This window comes from Pleuronectes platessa, chromosome 11 (genome assembly GCF_947347685.1).
Source record: "Pleuronectes platessa chromosome 11, fPlePla1.1, whole genome shotgun sequence".
In the NCBI taxonomy this organism is placed as follows: Eukaryota; Metazoa; Chordata; class Actinopteri; order Pleuronectiformes; family Pleuronectidae; genus Pleuronectes; species Pleuronectes platessa.
The window spans coordinates 24,050,637-24,068,688 of NC_070636.1; the positions used below are offsets into that span (position 1 = coordinate 24,050,637).

The 18,052-nt window shown below is 42.6% G+C and overlaps 1 protein-coding gene across 5 annotated transcripts in view; it reads left to right on the top strand.

Moving 5' to 3' along the window:
* The window catches only part of gabrb1 (gamma-aminobutyric acid type A receptor subunit beta1), a 47,914-nt gene that overhangs the window by 4,119 nt on the left and 25,743 nt on the right, over positions 1 to 18,052 (top strand). The gene's annotated exons all lie outside the window — the stretch shown is intronic.

The window sequence follows — 18,052 nt, forward strand, 5'->3', positions numbered from 1 at the left end:
GCACTAACAAGAAGGACGGTGGCTTGATCATCCTCCAAGTGCCGAAGTGTTCTTGAGCAAGACACTAAACCACAAATTGCCCCTGGCAATTGTGCCGGCATTATGTTATAGAGAAAGTGTTGCAATGTATGAATATGAGCGTGAACGGGTGAATGGAAAAGCTGCTCTGTAAAGCGCTTTGAGCGGTCATCAAGACAAGAAAAGCACTATAGAAATACGGACCCTCTATTTGAATTGTAATCCACCAATATGGCGTACACTGTCTCCCATCAAGATAGAGAGTGACACTTTATATTGTCGGTCAGCTGTATCAGATCAGCACTTCAGCTTCATAATAGTGTGACATTGTCTTGAGTGAATAAAGACAGTTTGTAAGGGTGTCTGATGTTCGTCATTGTCGGCTCGGGTTATGAACTATTTGTTAGCTTCACTTGGAGCTGCACATGTTTCCGTGAGAAATGGAAAGTGCCCAGATCTGATAGGACTGTGTTGTCTAAGTCATCTTTGTGGATTACTGCTTGGACCATGAGGCCTTATCTGATTTTGTATCTTTTTATAAACAGGGATGGGGAGACATTGTTATGCCGCGTTCAATTAAACCTCAGAGCTTGGAATTTCCCCTAAGTCGGAAGTTGCAACTGGAAAGTGCCCTCAAGTCGGAGGAACCTCACCACCCCCGACTTCGAAATCCAAGAAATATATATCAACCATTTATCAACAGTAGTGTAAGATGTATTTGTCGTACACATAGTACTGTCCAGTTACAAATGCCACATAATGCTCTATTATGAATAGTTTTTGCTAACAATGGAAAGCTGGATAACATAAACATTGTTCCTGTGCAACTGCAACGCTATGACTTTGGCTTATTCGGGTGTGACGTCATTTCGAGGGCAGAGCCCCGAGGTGTAATGGAACCGACATTGTTGCTCAGATGATAGAAACTCTCACCACCAGCAGGAGCAGACCAGAGAGTTGAAACATATCATGACACACACACACACACACACACACACACAAAATTAAGTTCATTAGCAATGTTTCCTTTTTTTTCACCAGATATGTTAACGTGTCAAAGGCTCAAGTCATTGCAATTGAATTAAAGTAATCATTAACATTTTATGTGAAAATGGATCAAACTAATGTGTGATGTGGGAGGTGTCATTGGATTTAACCACAGAGATGATCAACCATTCTTTCCAGCTCTACAGAGTTTTTTTTAACCTCTTTCAGCTCATTGTTTTGGTTTTCTGGCCCCCAACTTAAATCCCTATTATGTTTCTAACTGTCTGTCTGTCTGTCTGTCTGTCTGTGTATATGGAACACGTTTCTGGAGAATTATCCGCTTGACACTCAGCACACTTTCTGGATTGCTCAGGGCCCAAGGAAGTTCAGTGTTAAATGTGTTGCAATGATATGTTCAATATGAATTTACTTCAAGTAAACAGGCAGCCAGTGTTCTGTAGCAGTGGTTGCTGGGACTCATTAACTTAAGTGAAGTTGTTGATCATGACAACAGCGTGCTCACAACAATATCAATGACAACAAAATATTCAGTTCAGGGTTCTGCATACTGAGTCGAGCTTCTCTGAACTTTGAATAAACAGGTGCACAGCCCTTTATGCAGCAGCAGTGACGTCAGGGTTCTGTGGACTAGGTCCTACAGAAGGCCTTTACTTTCTCTGGCTCAATTACTGAACTTTTACAGTTTCAGGAAGAAAACTGCAACCAGGATTTCCACAGGCCAAGCAAACCATCCATTCCAAGTTAAAAACGTCCACTGCACTAGTATAAATACATAAGCGTGTGTGCTCTGATGGTACAAGGCTCTCAAAGACAGAAATTAAAATGACAAAGAAAGTGCAAGCTCATATCTCTGTCTGAGAAGGAAAGACACACTGGCAATGGGCCTCATACCAACACAAAGCATGAAGACACCAGTGATGTTCTCAAGGTTATTGTCTATACAAAATAAGTGTCGACGTGTCTGTGTCAAAACTGCGGCACAGCTGAAACAAGTAGGTGTTAGTTTTACTTTGCAATGAGGGGTTATCGTCAAAGGTTTGAAGGACAAGAGGCTTCATACAGATTTGATCTGATTACTGGTGACAGCCCATCAGTCATCCCTCCACTGCTCGGACACACTCTAACCCCTCCTATAACTTTCTTCACTCTTCAGAACAAGGCTTTGATCTCTGTCCTCTCACTTTCTTTCCTCTTTGATTGGGTGGTCCTCATTCATTTAGTCATGCGTTCCTCCAATGAGGAAAAATGTGTATTCATCACCATCACATCTTTTTGCACCGTCATCACACACAAGAACACGATCCAACTAACAATGGGACTAATTTCCCATAGGAATGCCTTTCTTCTTCATACTGTCGGGTACATTGTGTTTCTGAGTGAAAGTCGACTTGAAGGTCAGGCACTGTTATCAGTAACACAACCTCAGCAGTCTGGACTCAGCAGAACACACTATCTCCCTGACAGCAAAGTGTTTGGAGGGAAGGGCTTCTCTGCTTTCATTACATTAGACAGGGTCATGTAGAAACCCCTAATGTTAACACTCTGAGCACTGGACTGGACACCATATGTGTAACTTGAATAGCTCAATCCAGACCTCAGTCATTAGGGCGCTAATTGAGCCTGAGTTAATTAAGAGGAAATATTAAGTATGCAGAGTTGCATGGTTACTGATTCTCACAAATGAATGGGTTTGTCTTCTTCACACATCTCTTCTGTTCTTAGGAAGGAACGTCACACACACACACACACACACAGCAGGCCTCCATGATCAATTCTAAATGGAGATGTTTCAGGTTGTCTGCAGGGTTCTGGCAGAGCAGTTTGTTTTCTCATGAATAAAATTAGAACCACCTAACTCAGCTCTTTTTACCTCTGCCAAGGAGGTTATGTTTTCACCCCTGTCTGTTAGTTTGCCAGCAGGATTCCACAAAATTACTGAACAGATGTCCATGATAACCTACTTGGGGGAAGGATGGTACACGGGCCAAGAAAGAACACACCACATTTTGGTGCAGGTGGATTAAGGATCTTTTTTATTACTTCTTCTACAGATAGGGAGTTATTCTCATATTTTCACCAAGGAATAATGAATGGGTCTTGATGGTAGGCGTATTTATGGTATTGATATCTGATATCTATCTGTAAGTGTGTGTAATTTTGTGCAGCTTGATAGAATCTTAGGAACTGTTCAAAAAGGCCAATGACTTCATCAATGATGCCGCTAACGCGTTACTTAGTAACGCGTTACTCTAATCTACCACTTTTTTCAGAAACGAGTAATCTAACGCATTACTTTTTCCAAACTAGTAATCAGATTAACGTTACTTGTCCAAGTCACTGTGCGTTACTATTGTGGTATTTGTGGTTAACCCGCTGGGCACGTGCCGTGGCTGGAGGAGCAGTCGCTCCGTCGCCCTCCTCTCCACGCCGCCGGAGGCTGGTGTGCGGCACGCCTCGATGTTTTTTTGGGGGTGAGGACCTCTGGACGCGTGTCTGGACGCGTGTCGGGCCCTTCTCGCGGATCACCTCAGTTACGGCGCCCGCTGGGGGAACCCTCCGTTCCCCCAGCGGGCCAATAAAGTAACTTGTAATCTAACTTAGTTACTTTTAAAATCAAGTAATCTGTAAAGTAACTACGTTACTTTTAAAATCAAGTAATCTGTAAAGTAACTAAGTTACTTTTTCAAAGTAACTGTGGCAACACTGGACTTCATTCCCATTACCAGTGAGATGAGTTTGCCCTAAATGGGACCCACATTCCAATTATTGCGCTCAGGAACAACTCTTGAGACGACTACTGCAGGGAGGGAAGAAGCTTTTTCTCGTTCATCTGGCTATGATGAAGCACAGTTTCTGGTGCGTGTGACTCTCAGAGAACATTCTGGCAGGTTTACAACAGCAGGAGCCGCAGGACTGAGAGTGAGCTGCTGTCTGTCTGATCAGATTGATTCATCTTATCTATATAGTCTATGGTAGGTGTCTGTGGTTGGTTTCGTCAGGGCCTTAGCCTCCATTTGAGCCAACTTAGTTGTTGTACAACACAACTCGGCCACATATTTGTATATTCTGAAAGGTTAATAATGGAAATGTGCTGGAGGCAAATTGCCCCCTGACTTCTGTGCCAGCCGTGTGTCAATAGTGTGTGATACCCATGCTATGCTGCACATACATACACTGTAATAATGGTTGGATGGCAAAACAGTACTGCAAAGTGCTTGGAGTTGTCATCAAGAGTAGAGACTATCAAGATCTACAGTTTATAAATACAAAAAAAATTCCCATCTCAACACTTCCCTGTATGATACACTGTCAGAGATTGCAGCACATGATGGATTTATGTTCAACTGTGTGTCAGAGCAGCTCTGAAAAAATATGGTCGTGATATGCATGTTCTTCCTTCCTGAAGTTTATCTTATGTTCATTCTAATGTCTATTAACTTCAATCTTTTTTTGCTTTGCCTCAGTCATGATTAATACCACCAATACACTAAAGCCCCTAGGTTTGTAAGCCATAGGTTTATGTATATTTATCTGTTGAACAATGAATTTCGAAAGTAGCAGTAGCAGTACCTTGAGATAATGTCTATTATGATTTGGAGCTATACAAATAAAATTGAACTGGATGCGTGCCTTTGCTCCTTTGGCTGAAAATATATAAACTGGGGGAGAACATTAATCCCAAATTGGAATCTGTTAAGAATGTTTAGAGAGACGTTTTGGACCTTGTGGAGTTGCAGTTATTCAGACTTGTTTAGGAACTGTGATGGATTTGAACTTTGCCTGCTTAGCTCCCATCTACTTTGAAGCTTCTTTTATTGTCCCTTTTTCCTTCCTTAATTGTTCTTCCTTATTATCTCTTGTTGTACTTCCTGTCTTTGTCCAGTGTCCCTCCTCTGTAACTGTCCGCCCTGCCATGATGTGTTCCACCTGTGCTCAGTAATCCCTGCCTTGCTCGTGTATTTAGTCTCTGTGCTACCCAGTCTTCTTTGTCGGTTCGTTGTCACTTTCTGAAAAGTTCGATTCCTGCTTTTTGTCTCTAGTTCTTCCTCAGAATTTCCCTTTGCGTCGGGTTCTTGCTTCTTGAGTTTTATCTTGGGATATTCAGTTTTTGGAGTTCATGGATTTTGAACCTGCCTGCCACCTGCCTACAGAGACTGCTGTTTGTTGATTGAATTCACCTCTCCTCTCACCTGGGGTCCAGGTAATACCATACTCCAGGTACCTGTATGAAGCAGTAATTAGTTTAGTGATACCTAGAGTTTGATTAATGCAGCAGAATTACACTGTTAAGAACGTTTTAACTGTAGAATTCAAATACACATATTATTGAATTTATCAGCTTCCCTCTTGTTCCTGCTGATATATGTTCTTTATGCCACACACAATATTCTTCTGTTTTAGTGAAGCTGCTCTCCAACCAAATCAGATGCTCGGCTGAACCTGTGTCTGTCTTTGGTTCGTTTTCCAAGCAATGAACAGTATCTGGTGACAATGCTATCTTTCATCGATATGGACCTCTGATAGCTGATTGAGCTCTAATGATGGGTCAAAGTCTTAAGCAGACCTAGATGAGAGAACCAAGCTTACCTCAGCCAAAACTCAACATAGTTGTGGATGCCAAAAGTAAACCCGTTTATACACCAACATGTCACTATACAAATGATACTTTAAATATTCCTGGTCCATGTTGCAAATTTGTCATGCTGCCAGTCTCCCTCTCGACAAAAAAACTATTCCTCACTGGCAGCAGCCTGGACTGTTAGTACACTGCAGATTGGCTCAATGGATTCCTGTTATTGGTGCCAGATTCTGAGCCGACCATCTGCGGCCTCAGCAGAAATCCACTTTCACCAGAGCTAGTGTGGGTGAGTCTGTGTCACTGCACCCTCAGATTCCTGTCACTGGCTGACAGGAGAGGAACCTGACGTTGTCTCTGCTTCTGCACAACATCCAATTCTTTCTTTCCGCTCCCCACAGATGCTAAGAGTGTTTTTTTTTTGGTTACTGTAAAAAGCCTTTCTGTCAGCTCCCAACAATCTGACCATTCTCCTCTGAGGTTTCTCATCAACGAGGCGTCTGCAGATCTGCTGACAACCATCCTACAGTCAGTGAGATCACATTTTCCCCCATTCTGATGTTGAATATGATCATTAACTGAAGCTACTGAAACGTATCTGCATGGTTTTACTAGTTGCACATACAGGACATGATGTATTCGATGGCAATGCAGCAAAAGCTTCAGTAATGTCGCTTAGTGTCAACCTCCCTGACCTTGTTGCATGAAGCTGATGCCGATTATATAGAACATATGATGCTGCATTTCACATAGGATGACACTAGATTAATTATAAAAATAAATCTGTGAAAAGATGGGTTAGTGAAAAGATGATTATTTATCTCCTGGAGAACACGAGTTATCCTACCATAGCCTTGTGTTTACCTGTCCTGTTGTGTCGCTTGGTTGATGGATGGACCAACATCCCTGTCAGTGTTACCTTTTTGCTTTGGTACACATGGACAGAGAATCAGGTGGAAGCAGCGGTCATCTTCCCTGAGGACATTTGTCATGACTCAGTGGGATGAGTAAAGTGACCTTGTTATTGATGCAAGGCCAACAGACAGGGTCTGCATGGCTGGAAAGCCTCACCGAATGGTTAGAGGAAAGATTGCAGGGATACTTTAGATCACTGTCACTGGCCTGAGTCGTCAGACAGGCTGTCAGAAGCGAGAGCATCTGGTGAGGTGCAGGGACAGTGATGTGACGTGAGGTTTTGCTGTGGTATTGTTTTTGCCTGGCTGATGGGCAGCTCTCTCTGCAGAAAGGACCACATACATATTCATGTCTGGAGATACATTGTTATTCGTCTTCTGGACTGGACGTCACAGTGGCATTTCTTTGATTTCCCAACACTCCCAAAAAATAACACCGGGGTTCTCTGCTCAGTGACACAGCTCATCTGCAGACAGACAGGTTTCCCAGTGGACAGAAACAAAGTGTTTGCTTTGTATTCTATGAGGTCATGTTTTTGGTGGAGATGGTTTGAGTTTCTGTAGGTGGTTTCATCTGTCCTAATATTCAAAGTGTCACAGTTTAGAGTTCATCAGCGGCACAACGCTGACTAAGGCTTTATCATTGCACCAAGAGAAGTCTGCTCCGTTGTCTTGAGTTTCATAATTGAATGATTTACAACTCTCTTCTAATAAAAGCAAGCAATAGTTTCAATGCAGATACACCTTCAATATTATAAGTATTATGAAAATAAGGCACATTTTACATTTACATTGGCGTACTATGATGATGACATTTTTAATCATGGAGATTATCCTCTATCGGCACACAATGTTAGTATTTTTTGTGATTGTTTAGTAGTGTGTGGTATTATTTTAAGTCTGATTAATTTGCCAAATGTAACACAATAAACAAATCTACAAAATTGGGATTTCTATCCATTGTTATTTGTAAATAGTAAAGTGACAATATTTATTATTTTATAAACGTCTTTACATCTTTCAGGAGTGAAGGGGAGAGAGATTTCAGACACAATGTCCCAAGTATTACAGAGTTAACTAGCCTAAGAGCCCATTGGCTATCATCTAATGACGAGTTAGCCTCTGGGGGCAAAGTGAATAATTTGGGGCTTCCAGTGTAGACAGCAGGTATCCGTCTTCTGTTCTCAGTTCACTATTTACATTTTGAGTAGTTTCTTATATCACACAAACAGTGATACTTTTTAATGGTATTTTAGTTACAGAAGACATTTTGGCTCATCTCTATTAAAATGTAAAAATCCAAAAGCCAACACATTTCTGTCAATGAGAATATCTGTTTAATATATATTTTAATAAAAACAGCACATCTACAAATCGACATCTTCTATAAATTACATAATTTGTTAGAGCAACAGTTAGTCCAACTCTTTTGCTCCCCACAAGGACTGTTTACCTGTGGGCAACCAAAGCCGGCTCAAACATGATTGGTCAAACTAGAAAGGGAAACCAGAAGGCTGGCCCTCGCCGACAGAATCTGCTTATTCACATTCATAATCTGTTTACAGCGATTAGCCTACGAGCTTAACTAACGCAGACCCAACACAGCTGACCAGACTTGCTGCGTCTTTGCTCTGTCAGTATTTACTTTAGGTTGGATTTCCCTGACACTTTGAAAAGCTGGTGAATAAAAGTGGGTTCTACTTTACTTGAGAAAAAAACCAGGTCACTGCACCCTGGCGACTTTTAACCGCTCCACCTCAGAATGGATTGGTGCATTGGTTGTACTGGTTATTGGTCCCTTTTCTTTCTGCAACTCCCACCTTGTTCACATGTGATTAAAGCTGAACTCTAGCAGAACACCATGAACGTAGGTCTGTACTATTCATACTTCCATTTCTGGTTTAACAGAACCTAAAATTTGCCATTCTGATAACCTGTACTATGAAGCTGGTCCCTGACTACTTGTGAGTGGACGAGGCATAGTCTGACAAAAATGTTCAGTTATTATCATAGGAAATATTGAAAAGTGCGTGGATAATTCCTATTTGCGCGTCAGCAACAAGCAGTGGCCTAAAGCCTGAAACATGCTTCTGCGTTTTCACGGGCCCGTAAGCGCAAGAGCCCTTCCGGGTCCCTTACGTGCTTATGTATCCCTTCTTACGTGCTGACGGGTGTCGACCCCCTTTTCTAAAATTTACGGCAAAGCTCCGCAAGCTCACTCAGCCCGCAAGGCTGTGATTGGTCTGCTCTACATCCCTTCTGGAGCTGCATTTCCGGTTTCATGCCCCATAATACAGCAGAAACAACGGGAGATTTAGAAGAATGAATATGGACCAAATAGAAGAGCGTTTGGCAGAAGAGAACCGAAAGTATGTCCACTTGTATAACCCGTCACTGACTGGCGTATTTGTCCGCCTGAAAAAGGCTACAAGGAGCCGCAGTAGCTATGTAAATAAACAATCGATGAAGAAGAAAGAAGGCGTCTCTCAGGTCGTCTTCGACAAAAAGCATTACTCCGCCTAGTGTTCTGGCGCGGAATTGCTTTGTAAGACGCGCAACGGTTGGGGAAGCATGAATGACAACGAGTCTTGCGCCACAGCGGCGTGAAAAGACGCAGACGCAGTCGCAGAAGCATGTTTCAGGCTTAAGGCTTTATGTTTTTGGCTCTTCCATCTGATTCGATTTCAGGAGTTAAAGATCACACTGATCTGATGTGAGTCTGGAAAAAAATAGGATGCAGACTGTAACTGCAATGGTTGGCAGAGCCATACAACTACTGCATGGTGTTAATTCTAGTTTTTAATAAAAGACATCAGAGGTTTTAGTTGTTATTCCTCCTCATACTGTTCTGAGGTGCACTGATATAATTAGACTAAAAGCATTAGCACATTATCAGGAATCAAATCAAGCTAGAAGAGTTGTGATGTATTGATATGTTGTAATAAATTATTCCTCTGTTTAAGAGAAGCTCTGTTTTAAATCCAGAGTTGACACATGGAAAGTCAGGAACAGTAAAAATATTCCACTCAACTATGAAAATATCTGCTAACATTAATTATTTCTCACTTAACTGTATATTAAATCTCTTGTGTCACTGTCATGGTCATGTAGATCAGTGTCTCTGGTTTTCTCAAGATCTGATTGGTCAGTGGCTGGGACGTTGACAGGTTTTGATGGGTTATCTAAAATTTGAATGGTTGGATCAGCTTCGAAGGACAGAAAAACCTGAGAAAATCAGCATTCTGATAATGGCAAATCCTGCTGCATTGTCCTGGCTCCTGGTGTGACTGGAGTTGCTTTCAGACATGCACTGATTTTCTCTGAAAGAGGTGCCTGTGAGGACGGAGATGTGGAAATGAGTTCCATGTGAGAACAAAGCAGAGCATCTGCCTCTAGATTCACAGGGAGTGAGTGGAGGGTTAACAACGCTTCTAATGCATGAAGGGTGGAAAAAAAAAAATATGTCCGGGAGAAAAAGCTGTGTCATACGTGTAGAAGGCACCGACAAAGATGTCATGACAGTTTGTGGTAAATGGTCTGTTTTTGTATAACACCTTTCTAGTCTTGATGACAACTCAAAGTGCATTACAGTACCATTTTACATTCACTATTCAAACACCCTTTCATATAGTGCATCTATGTTCAATCATTGGGTTCAATTTGGGGTTCAGTATCTTGCCCAAGGACACTTCAGCCCCCAGAATGGGGAAGACTGGGATCAAACCGCTGACCTTCTGTTTAGAGGACGACCGCTCATACCCCTGAGCCATAATTTAGTGGTGATAAGATCTGATGCCTGTGTCAGGGGTTCTGTGAAGACAATCCTTTGATCTCCACAGTGGAGTTAATAAGTCACTTTCTGCCTCTGCTGCTGCTCCACCTCTCGCCTGAACACTGCAGAGGATTTGTTGCTGCTGTTAACGCGTCCTCTGGGTAAACTCCGTGACGAATCCTTCTGATTTTATCCGCTGGTCATGTCTAACATGCATGTTCACCACAAGTTCTGTGAGTGCTATGTGTTTTACTTACACATCCTCTGACAGACAACAGCACCCTGAGGCTAAAGAAAGCTTTCTGCTGCCAGAACCAATCAGCAGCATCAGCGCAGGCAATGAGCAATAAGCAGCTCATCAGCTGTGAATGAAAATGCCCACATTGCCTTCAGTGCCATCAACATCTATCTCCGCCTTACACTGACAGGAGAACAAATAACATTACGTATTAGTCAATAGATCTGATAGCTTTGTCTGCCAGCAGTCATCTAATGCATCTCAGTGGAAGTTATGTAGCCTGTGGTTGATTTGGAGCGTTTGCATGTGTAGAGCTTTCTTATCAGCAGGCAGTTTGTGTTGACATGAGAATACAAATTAAATCAGGAAAAAAAATCATGTGGACTGTTGGAGAACATTAACATACTACACGTATATCTCAAGTCATAAAATAATATATGCACATCAGTGGTCCTGGTGGTCGGCGGTGGACGGTGACTGAGGACTGGAGTGGCGTCTGGTCTGGATGGTGGATCGTGGTCTAGATGGTTGCTGAGCATGGACTGTGATTGCAGCGGGACTGCTTGGCATGTCATGTTGGGGTTGTCCTTCGGGATGTCTACCCTCATCAAATGCTGCTAGAGACTTTGATTATTGATGATGTTCTCCTGCACGTGGCATCTATTGCACTTCTGTCCGTCCTGGGAGAGGGATCCCCTCACATGTGGCTCTCTCTGAGGTTTCTACATATTTTCTACCCTGTTAAAAGGGTTTTTAGTAGTTTTTCCTTACTCTTGCTGAGGGTTAAGGACAGAGGATGCCACACCCTGTTAAAGCCCTATGAGATGAATTGTAATTTGTGAATATGGGCTATACAAATAAAATTTGATTGATTGATTGATTGATCCATTAGCCATGTTTCCATCAACTCACATGAGTGATCACACTGCCTCTCTGCTGGATTTCTCAATGTTTAATTTATACGAGCACGTCTCTGCCGAGCTGTTGTAGATTTAGCTTTGACCTAATGGCTGTACATGTTGTTATGGTAAGATTAGAAACATTAATGGTGCTCAGCCTCAGATTGATGAAATGTTCCTCCAAAGATATTCTCTGTCTGTCAGTACCTTATTGTTTTGAAGCTATATGCACAGGCATTTGTCCTGTTTCATGGAATAAAGTAAAAAAATGCAATCTGTAACATTTCATAAGTAAAACTTTGACAGTTCCGGTTTTAATGTCTTGGAGCCCACAGGCCATAGACAAGCTGCAGTGTTACATGTTTTTAACGTTTGCCTTTACCTTTAGTTTAACTACACTATGACGTCATTCTTCTAAATATAGACCAGGGTTGTTTAAGGCTTTGCAGCACTTCAGGTTTTGGTTCCAGCTTGAAACTTGCTGACCAGCATTTAGTCTCCCAGGTGGCACAGGCTATCTTTGACTGGGCCTTTTAACTGCTCGGATTTTCACTTGTTAGCCCGTCCAGACAGACAGAGCCATTAGACAGGAGGTTAATGGACCTCCATTTGATCACATGGTCAGAGATTGAGGTTTCTGAGAAGAGATGAAGAGCTGGACTGACCTGAGGTGGGCAGAGAGCTCAGGCAGCTGGGCAGCAGTGAAATATGAGGTTGTGGTTGAAATATGAGCCTGTAGGTTTTACAGTAAGTGTTATCCAGCTCTGTAAGGATATTTAAAGCGGTGAGGGAAGAAATGTTGCAACCTAAAAGCTCCCCCTTTGTGTTTAAATCCCAAAAAAATTGTATGTTCACGGGAAAAAATTCTTGGAGCATTCCTGTATATCCAGTCCTACACTCATGTAGGAAATAGTAAAAGGACTGCATATATAAATCACTTTTCTCGTTGTCACGCTGACTGTGCTTCACACTACAGCTGCTTTCAGACATGCACTGGGCCAATTATCCATGGGCTGTGTGTGAGAATGCAAATGTCCAAGTCAGCTGCATTGGACATTCTCCTGAGTTTTTCTGCCACTCCCCAAATCGGAATTACAGATTATAAACAAGCCCATGTGAGGATACACCAGAATTATACACCATAGGCGACTGGGGGTGTGTTGTTGACATTTGTGGCATGCAACAGATGCAAAACCGAAAGAATACTTCTATGTTCAGTTGAAAAAGAGGTGCCATAGTCAGAGAAGATGCGCCAAAAATGCAGACTAAGAAAGATGAGATGTGAGAGTTTGGAGTACAAGGGTTTATGCCGGTGTTAATGTGCTATAAACAAAAACGTGAACACGCTGCAGATTTACCTCCTGCCTCCTGCATGCTTTACCCAGGCGCCACCGCTCACCTGAATGCTCCTGACATTTTCCTTCTTATGAACAAATTTGACCCGGACAATCTCCAGCTCTGTATATGTGAAAGGCAAACTCTAAAAAATGTGTGCCAAGTTTTAAGGCAAAAAGGTAAAGGTGTGGAGACTAGGGTGCATAAAAACCCAAGTTTTAATGAACCTAGCTCTTGAATTACCTAGCCTTAGCATGATTTCTTTCTCAGAACCATTATCTTTCCCTCTACGACCGTTAGCATCCGCAGACATTGAACTAAGGCCACACCGCCCCACGGTCATTAAATATAACTAAAGGATTTGTATATTTCTCTAATGACTATGTTTGTACACCGTGGGGAAGAAATATCTTTACTCTTGGGCCAATAACATTTCAGCAGTGCAAAACCAGATAGTTAACAAAAAGTGAAAAACAATGACAAAATACAGGTTTCTCGGAAAATAAAAGCTCGAAAAACCAGGTATGCATTACAAAATGATAAAGACATCGATGATAGTCTGCCACTCAAACTTAATTACGGAATAATTTTGCTGCAATTAGGCCTCGATGTTCTACATATAACGCTGAAAAGAAGCATCAAATTAACTGAATCAATCATGCTGTTAATGTGACATGGAGGGTGACAATTTGCAAGGATGAGTTCTTCACTTTAAAGCTGTTGAAAGGCAGCTGCATTATTGACCTCAGGTCCTGGGTCAGTGTCCTCCCTCTGAATTTGGTATTTCCAGTGATGCTGCACAGACTCATGTCCAATCAGGAAATAAGTTCATGGCTCCAGTAACCCAGTGGAGACGAGGGGAATTACAATGAGTTTGAACTGCCAACACTAGAATCACTTGTATTGTGTTTGCTGCTCCTCAGGGTGACTTTGTTAGTCTGACAGCAGAACTAACGATACAGTTGCATGCTTGTATAACAGTATTGAGACTGCACATGCTGCGTTTCCTTAAGTTTGGGAACACTTTTGCAGTTGTTTTAGTTTTGAGACTGGGGGATTTTGTCAGCGCAGCAGGATCGGTGGAGGTCACAAACACCACACACAAGCAAACACCGACTAGAGTGCAGAGGGAGGGAGTTGGTGGGAAGCAACACTTTTTGTCTGCAGTGTGTTTTTTTTTTACTTCACCCAGAACTTGCATTGGACCTGTGGTTGTGCGATGATGTGAATCTGTATCCGTCCTTCTGTCTCGGTCTCTATTTGTATCTTTGTCCATCCATCCACATTTCTGTCTCTGTCTCTAGTTTTGTATTGGTTTCCCTGTCAGTATGGGTTAGTTTACACTTACTTGCCACCACATTGTATCACATGGGGCATGAAACTCCTGATGCTCTTTATAGGTTTGAAGTATGTTAAGCTTCTGGCTACACCCCACTGAGTGATGTCACAGCAGGGGGAACATATCACTAAGGGCTGCTCCGGCATCATAATATACCCACAGTTCTTGTATATTTAAATACAAGTGTAAAAAGATCATAACATTACAATAACTACAATAATACAAAAATAAAAACGTACTCTAGATTTCTGTAACAAAGCAGTGGTACTCTCTCTGTGTTATCGTGTCTTGATCGTGGAGTCATTCCATCTGCTTGTTCTGATCCTGCAAGAACCTTGCCTTGTTCTAAACTGGTACTGTCTACCTGTGTGTGAGTGCATGCTTGGGTTGGCATGGTAACAAGGAGATGAGTGGAAGCTTGCTGGTTGGTTTGGCAACTGCAATAGGCCTGGTGGGTGGCAGACAACAGACAGAGAGTCATCGTCTGTGCTCTTGGTGATTGACATATCATCTGTCCTTACTATTGTTGTATCATCAATGAAAATGTGTACCCTCACTATGAGGCAGTAAAAACAGGCCTGTATGACATTAGAATGGACCTATTTTAATGCTTTACAGCAGCATGGCTAAACATGACATCTGATTGGTCAGCAGGTGCCCGTAATATCAGGATAAGTCAGACATCATCCTGGTCTGTTGTTAAGTCTAAGTCCAAGAACCTTTTTCCAGGAACTAAAAGTGGTCTGCAGTCTGCGTTTCCACCACATGAGACAACAAAATAAAGCAATGATGCTATAGAACATACCAGAAGTACTCTGAACAACTTTACTTAAAGTAAGGAAAAGACTGACTTGCTCAAATAAATTGCTGGACTCCTCGACCAGCACCGTATGTTAAGCAATGCATGCTGCACCTGGAAGGTCCCTGTGCTTTTATGAAGGCCACCTCCTGAGCAGCGAAATGAATGTAGACTCTGGTCCCTATGGTGGAAATGCACAGACTTCCTGAAAATTAGCCTTTCCTGGGGTAATTTTGATGATAAAAATATTCCCAGATGCCCCGGATGTAAGCTCGTCCTGAATCACTTGCCGGTTGCTGAATCTGTAAATCGGGGTGGCCCAGACCAAGCTCCCTTTTTTTTCCTCCTTCCAGTGAATGCCTTGTGAGGGGGGGGGGGAATTCCTGGATTTGACGCAGTTCCCCTCGAAGTCAGCTTGCACTGGAAAAACCTCAGTGCAGGCGGGCGTGAATTGAAACAGAGTGCTCCTGAGATTGCTTCCGTCCGTCTGTCTGTTCGTCTGTCTGTCTGTCTGTCTGTCTGTCTGTCTGTCTGTCTGTCTTTCTATCTGCCTGTCTTTGCTGAGCAGCTGGTGTGTGAGTAGTCCTATTGATCCTTTGCCGGCATACATGTAAATGAATGCATGTTCTTTTCACTATAACTCCAGCACATGGATCCATGTGATCCGTATCACAATGAGGCCTGTCGCCTGCAGTTTCAATTTTTCACAGGTCTGAAGTTGAAGCGCGCTGCAAAAGGTCTGCAGTGCATGCCCGTCGTCCAACCCGCCCCCTGTCTTTTGATGTCTTCTAGGCTGTATCCAGAGATGCCTGTGGATAGGGAGGAATTGGGTCAGACAGCAGCACACTGCAGTGGGACTTAGCATGGCCTAGGTGCCCATGTTCCGTTGATTGTTTGTTTGCCGCAGTCAAATGTGGACGGAAAGCTGTAGATATGGACAAAGAAAAAAAGAAAGGGAAGAGGTGTGCAACACAGAGGAGATCACCTTCCACTTACAAACACAAACTGTCGGGGGGGGGGGAAAGAAAAAACATCAAGGGCATTTGCCGGCTCTCTTATTGTGCCCGCCTGCAGTGCAGTGCAGTGTGGTGCAGCAGCAGCAGTGGTGAACCTCGGCCTCTCCCTGCACTTCAGCAGAGTGCACATGCACAGCAGTATTCAGCTCACGTTAAGGCCATCGCTCTACTGCGGAAACACCAAGGTGCCACAGCGATGATGGTGAGGCGGGTGCTGAAGGGAACAGCTGTTTCTATTAATAGACTCTTAGAAAGTCTTCATCCCCTGCAGGATCGTTAGACACACACACACACACACACACACACACACACACACACACACACACAGAGGACTCCTTACTCTGTTTTCCCAGCTTGATGAGGCAGCAATTTTTCAATTCTGCCTCACAAGAGGTGATGTCATCTGCTTTATTATTGGCCACTAACATTTCCAGTGGCTAGCATTGGCTTCTGACTCGGATGTGCTATTTCCAGACTCCTGAATCATTGCTCACATCGCTGATTTGCATGGCAATTATAATTTCTAAACCTGATTAATGGAGTGAGACATACTGGGAATTCAGGCCGAAAAACGTTGTTAACACGTTCGCCTAGTGGGCAACCTCAAGTTGAATGGATGAGGAGCCACCTCGGCTGTCTTTCAAAAGATGGTTCTGTCTAAATAAATTTGTCAAAAAGCTCCTGAGGCAGCAGGTCAGTTGGGTTATACTCGGGTTATTAAAGAAGTCCATTGTCCGGGAAAGATTCCGGTTGGGTTGATTTATTCTCCAGTTTAGAGCAAAAACCTGCACGTGTTCATCCTGCAGCTTCTCTTCATGCACTGTTATAAAACCATGTCCCCTCCGGGTGTTTCCCGTCATTAACACAACTGCTACCTTGACTGTGAATCCTATCTGGTCTGGAGCTTAGTGCCCCCTTGTGTCTACGAAGGCAAATGCAGAAATAGCAGATCATAATTATCATAACATATCAAACTAATGAAAGAGCTCCTACATTTAGTGTTGCTTATTTTATATTACTCAGGTAAAAAGGTCCTCACTTAATGCAGCTACATGGTATATGTGAATTTTCATATACCATGAGGTGTAGTGCCCCAAACAAAAGGATAAAAGTTTAATGTTTGCACTTTAGGTCATTAAAATACAATGAATTAATAAAATAATGAACTATTATAAGCATTTTAGGGCAAGTCTCTGGATTCAAGCGATAATGCAGGGAAGGTCTGATGGTCTCTAATAACATTATGACTCATTCTCTGGGGATCGATAAAGACCATAATCATGGCAGTCTGGTAAAAAAACTATATAAAAATATTCAGCAACAAATTAATGTTTTGAACATTAAACCATTGACTTAAAAGTACAAAGTTCAAATTTTTTTCTCTCCAGGCTGTTAGAAAATGGATGCATAAGCATCTTTAGGAACTGCAACGAATGCTGGAAAACCAGAGAGCCGTGAGTAGAATCCTAAAGGCAGCTCTGCACGTCGAGTCAGCTCGATAGAAGGCAGTGATGCAACAATCTCACGGAAGCTTTCTCCCAAGGTTGCCTGAGGAATATTAATGAGCAGTTCACTAGAGTACCTGAAAGATTTATTTAGTGTTAACTGTACTTTGTTTCTCCTTATAACATCTCTTCTGCTCCTGTGACTTTGACCAGACTTTTAGGACCATCACCATTACCCATCCTCTTAGTTTAGGATCCGGGTCGTTCTTGTTATGCTGCGCTCGTCCTTGTCCTCACATCCAATCGATATGCAAGCGAAGGCCGCCTTGAAATCTGAGAAGGGGGGTTTAAAATCCAACATCGAAGGTAACATCAAAAATAGCATATAGGGGATAATTTATATTGTACAAAACTGAAAAATGTCTATAAATGTAATTTATTTGAAAAAGCAGGAGGATAATTTTAGTGGATCTCTGTTCTAGTCTTCTAATGAATGTCAGTGTTGGTGGTTGGACCTCCCGCATCCACATGTTCAGAGTTCAGCAGGACACTGAACCCCAAAATGCTAAAGATGGGGAGCAGCTCCCTCTATGGCATTGCTGTGTGTATGTGGGTGGGTTAACTGGAGCCAGTGAGCAGAGCTGGACATCTTTTAGCCGATACTTCAGCAGATCTTCATTATGAGAGTCAGAA